Raw genomic sequence first — 6,000 nt, forward strand, 5'->3', positions numbered from 1 at the left:
GAGATTTGCTGACAATATGTTGGGGCAGCAGACAGGCACCTCTGGGGCACCTCTTAGAGGCGTGTTCTGCACTCCGTGTTGGCACACTGGCTTCTTCTTCACCAAAACATATTAGCTGGACCTCCCACATTTTGAAGAAGCAGCCATGGAATATCCCAAAGAAAAAAGAAAAGGAGGCAGCTTGTTTGGTTGTTTCCTTGCTCAGTTTTTTAAAGCCTGTAGCTACATCCAGGGGGAAAACTGAGGGACGCAACTGGGACATGTACTGCTTCGTGATGGCATGACTTGCTGAAGCGATAAAATGCGTGAGGTTTCCTGACACATGCATATTCTTAGTAGCTGCTGATGAGACGGGATGAGTGGTAGTGCAAATGTTTGCTAACTCGGGGATGGCTTCTGATATGGAAGGTATGCAGAGCTATCTTTGAAGTTTGTAATAGCCAGGCACATATGTAACTGGGATCAGCAGTGGGTGCTCATTCTCCAAGGACACGTCAAAGATCGTGTCAAAAAAACCCAGGAATACCACCCTAAGGGCGATGTCATTGGAAAGCTCTCCAAGTGATGGCCATCTTGGAGAGCTGAAGGTCCACATGGATGTAGGTGTTGCAGAAATTCATGTGTTGACTGTAGCTTTGCAATATTCAGCAGCAGGATATGGACTGGGGAGTTGAGTCTGGGCCCCGATTTAAAAAAGGGTTTTTTTGTTTTCCCCTGAGATGATTTTCTATAGTCATGCCAGAGGAACCATAGTGGAATTGTCAAGTTCACAGCTTTCCGAGAGAGCTTGGGCTTTCTGGGAAGACACCTGTGTCTTTTTTCCCCTCTTCTTCTTTGGTCGTCTCCTTTATTTTTCCACGCTTGCATCCAAACTCCACAAGTGCATTTTGAATCTTAGGTCAGTTCCTCCCCGGTGAAAAGAAATGTATTTAGAAAATCATCCAGAGACCCAGATCAAACATTTTAAAAAACCACTGCACTTCAACTCACCAAGGCCAGGACCACTTGTGCCTCCTTTCTTTTCTTTATGATCTTTACAAGAATTTTCATAAGAAAAGGTTGCGCTCTCCGACTAATAACACTTCTCTCTGTCTATCTGTTAGATGAGGATGCTAATAGCAAAAGAGAGATAATGGTGCTTTAATTGGGTTCTATTTGTTCAAAGAAGGAAGGGGCAAGGGATACCTTTTGGTTCCCATGGCCCTCTAGATAAGTTTCCACATAATGCCAATTAAGAGCAAAATAAAGAGTATGCAAAACAGATGACAACTGCTGCTCACCAGGAATCATTCTTTTGTGACTAAAACAATGGGGCCTTCAACCAAGGGTGCGCTTTTTGCTGCTGTATTTTCCCTTGATTTTTTATTGCATTTTGCATAAGATTTGCTGTCAAATGGATTGACCATAGAAAAGTTTAAGATGAATGTGACAGTAGGAGCCTTCCACTCATATGTGTGTGTACACTTGCCAAAAGCAGAAAGTCAAATTAAGTTATGGTTTTTTTCCCCTGTGTTTTTTTTATTTTGTTTTTATTTCAAAGGCAGCTATTGTGTACAGGGAGGGGTCAAGGTTTTTTTTTTTTCCTTCTCTTTTTCTGCATTTTTTTTCTTTCTCCTTGTTTGTTAGTTTTAAGGGTAATTATTCACCAGGACCTTTTCAACTGTCAAATGCAACAAAAGGTAATCCAGCCTCTTCTCTTCCCTGCCCCCACACCCGCCTTTTCCTCCAACAAACGCAGCCTTTGTTGGGGAGGGTCATCATTTCACAAGGATCCTTCTTCACCCCACAAGTTAGAAACGCTCTTCTATTTTATATCAAGGCGACCTCTCATGAATGCTGGGAGACTTGGGATGTTGCAACTGATGCTCTGCCCTGGGTGATGTTACCCATGGACAATTGTGAGCTTGACAAATTAGGCTCTGATAGATACTCTGAATGCTTTATTTTCCTTCAAGCAGGATTTCTAACTTACTACATGAGCTGGTTATCAATTTATCTACAATATATACCCTGGCACTAATCAGTCTCCATCTAAAGGGTGGTCCTTAACCACTGGCTTGGGTTCACAGCTCCATTTGACTAGAATGAGCCCTCTGACTTCCCAAATTGTGTTTTCTTTTTCTGTCATGACTTGCAGCTCCTTGCTGTTGAGGAAGCGCATAGTGGGAAGAGCACTGTTCAATGCCAATGCATTTTGCAGACAGAACTATGCTCCTTATAAATGGATCAATATATGACAATCTCCAGCTTCATATAAATATTTGCTTAGATACTAAATTGATCTTGTCCTAGATTTGCCATAATTTAAGTCTATGAAGCTATAATCAAGACTCCTTGGTAATAAAAAGAACCCATCAGCAATTATACTCATTCACTTCCCCATATTCAAGGCTATTTCAGCATTTCACTGATAAACTCCTGTTTTCAATCAAATTTGCAGCGTGAAAATCAACATTGCACACCAGTTAATGATGTTGGAGTGCTTCGTGTGTGGCATTTTGAAGTTATATCAGCATGGAGACAAGAGTGATTTCTGAGGGGCTTTTATCTGATATGGAAACTAGATTTTACTAAAAACATACCTAAAACCTTCTCTCAAAACTCAAACTGAGTATTGTCCTTGTGGATTTGAATGTACTTTTAAGTTTCTGAAGGTTTCCAGTAGCCAAATTTCTTGGAAACACAAGCATTTAAAGATGATTCTGTCATATACTTCTCATCACCATGATCATTTTGCATTTTGAGTATGGAAACATCTGATAGCGTGTGTTATATCAGAGACCCTTTGCACTAAACGCTGGACTTCCCATCCCCAAATAATTTTGTTCTGTATAGAGGAAATGGACAGAAAAGTGTGTCTGTTAAGGAACGCACTTAGAATGTTATTTCTATTTTGCAAATGCGGAATGTAGTCTGAGGGAGATTTGTACTCTCACAGTGTCATAGAGGAAGCCTGTTAAGGAAATAAATTGAAGCATCCCAAGATTTGTTCTCGTCCACATTGCAACAGGGAAATTTTCTTTGGAGATTAGGAAAATAATTTTCATGAGTTCAGTCAAACACAGGAGGAAACTCCATCCTTGGAGATATTAAAAACCCTGAGCCACTTGATCTAATTCCCCAATTAGATCCAACTTCAAACTTGGCCCTGCTGTGAGCAAGAGGTTGGACTAGACGGCCTCCAAAGGTTCCCTCCAACCTAAATCACGATACTGTGAACTTTGGAAGTTTTCTTTCCTCTCAGAAGATATGTATGTGCATATACATATAGTAAGAACCCCAAGAAAGACATATCATAGTAAGCAATAATGGGAACAGGTTTGTAGATAGATGCGGGTAAGGACATCAGATGACAAGTGCGGTGGGTTATGCTAACTGAGGCAAAGGGCTAACATCCCTTCCCCTTCCCCTTCCCAGTGACTATGTGCCTGATCATAAGACAAAGTTCTATGTCCTTATGTTTTTCAAGATTGAAATTATTGTTATTTTGAAGCACAGCTTTTGTGAGGCTAACCCATTGTCATGGCTTAGCCTTGGTAAGCAGCTAACCCTTACACAACTGCCCGTTCATTCCCCTCGGGTGGGCTGGAGGAGAGAATTGGAAGGGTAAAACGGCAAAAGCTCATGGATTGAGATAAAGACAGTTTAACAAGAAAAGCAAAAGCCACAGGCACAAGCAAAGCAAAATAAGAAATTCATTCACTACTTCCTATTAGCATGCCGGTGTTTAGCCACCCGCGTGAAAGCAGGGCTCCATCACACGTAACGGTTACTTGGGAAGAGAAGCATAGCACCATACCAGCTACTATGAAGAAATTTAACTCCATCCCAGCCAAAACCAGTATGCCCATCACTGGCTAGTTTTATTTTTTCTGAGCTAGACTTGGTTTCATGGGGCATATCCTAGAATCTGAAACACCTATCCTCACCCATAACCGCTTCACCAGCCTGGGAGTGCTTTACATATAGGCGTGTTAGGTGATCCTCTGAGTCCATCCCAATAACTCAACATGTGCGGTTGCACCCATTATTAAAATGGACCTGTGTTGGGACTGTCATACAACACGCTCTGAAGAAAATCATGCTTTTAGGTGAAGAACCACATGTGCAAATGAAAGTTTTAGGTAGGTAGGAATATTACATAACTAATGAACAAATTTATAATTAGGTCAAGGGATAACCTCAACTCTTTCAAGCCCATTAAAGATTCCTTGGGATTTTTATAACCAAACCAAATAAAGTTTGGTTTGATGCTTCATTTGAAATTCTTTCAAACTCCACCACACCGTTATAGTCTTTCCTAATTCAGAAAAACATCTGTTCAGGACTTCCTTTTTCCTGTATGGGTTAGATGTATATTGGATGCACAGTGTGCACCTGTACTCAGAGCCCTCCATCACTGCTTAAGTATTCTGTATTTCCTAAGGAGCCTGAAGCACCCAAAACCATTAGTAAACCAAATGCATCATTGCTCCCATGGAGGAAGGCAAATAGAATTAGACCTATTTTACAGATGAGAAAACTCAACCGTAAAATGATCTAACCACTGAGGGCCCCATCATGCTCTCTCTTCACCTGCACTTTTGATGCTCAAACATTCAGCTCCAGCCATCCCTTGCTCAGACCCCAGTGGTGGCTGTCACAATACTTCAGGCTTAATTGTCGGGAGAGCCGAGGCCCCTGGTAATCATCAAAACGCAGCGGATGTGCAGCACCTTCTGAGTCCATTTAACGCCTGGCTTTGTGCGTAAGCTGAAGGTGACTTTTCTCAGGCTTGTCACCCGAATGTGCTGCAGACAAATGAGCTCCAGCCAGAAAAATAAGAACTGCAGAAGGGTCTGGAAATGTTTCCTGCTCGGTCTCCAAAAGGCCTTGCAAACTGTTTTGCTGATAATGTGAACAAATTGGTATTTAGGGCCTGGACTCTAAATCAAAGAAAACACATGGAAAAGCATCTAATAAGCAGCATTCATTATCAGATTATCACTGGCTTCAGAGCCTATGGGACAGGGTCATGTTCTGTTTCCAGTCCCACCAACAGCTGGAGTCAACACTGACTCCACATGGAGTTGTCCCTCAGGATTAGTTGCCACCTCCTTATGTCTGATCATTAAAAATAAAACCAAAATTTAAAAAATACAAATACAAGTATAAATACTCAAAATAAAAATAACAATAACAATAAAAATATAAAAATCCCTGACCATGTATGTTCATAGAAAACTCAAGTGAAATAATTTTGACTTCAGTTTCTATAAGAGCACACTGAACGCAGTCCAGAGATGCTGCCCATGGGTGAAGTAAGGAATTTTGCACAGCAGTTAACAACCGGGGGTACCTCTACTGGCGCTGTAGAGACGTGTGTGTGTCACATCACGTCAACACAGCCACCCTGCCCCACGCACGGCTGGTCCTGCTTTCTCTTGCTTGAGTGTCAGCTCCCAGAAGCCACCCTGGCACCCGAGATTGGAAACTCGGCTGCTCAAGGGCATTCTTTATTCTTTGGTGATGTTAAAAAAAATAAAATACAGCACAATAAAGGCAGCTCCTTTCTGAGCGTTGCTCCCTTCATGGTGGGCAGTTGTCGGGGTGGAGAGGTGGAAGTGATAAGGGATTGTCATCCCTTGCGTGGAGGGTGCTGTCTTCTTTCTCAGAGCAGCTGCGTAGCCCTTGGGGAATGAGCAAGAGGAGAGGGATGAGTTCAGGAGTAGGGCTGTAATGCCTAGAAGAGTGATGCCAGAGCGGTCCCTCCCAGCAAAACTGTCCCGTGTTTCTTTTTTTTTTATACACTTTTTATAACTATTTTTTTCATAGGATTTTAACAACCCTTTTCTGAGTAGAAGCAGCAATGAATTTCCATTTTCACGATAGAGTAAAATAATGAATAGAAGAGTTACAGCCTGGAATCACCCTGCTTAATCCTATTTGAGGCAGTATTCATCTCACCTAAAAAACCCTAAGTGTCTGTTATAAACTTCAGAAAGGAAAAGCCATTTTAAA

The sequence above is a fragment of the Phaethon aethereus genome (assembly GCF_964289735.1).
Source record: "Phaethon aethereus genome assembly, chromosome: 1".
Lineage (NCBI taxonomy): Eukaryota > Metazoa > Chordata > Aves > Phaethontiformes > Phaethontidae > Phaethon > Phaethon aethereus.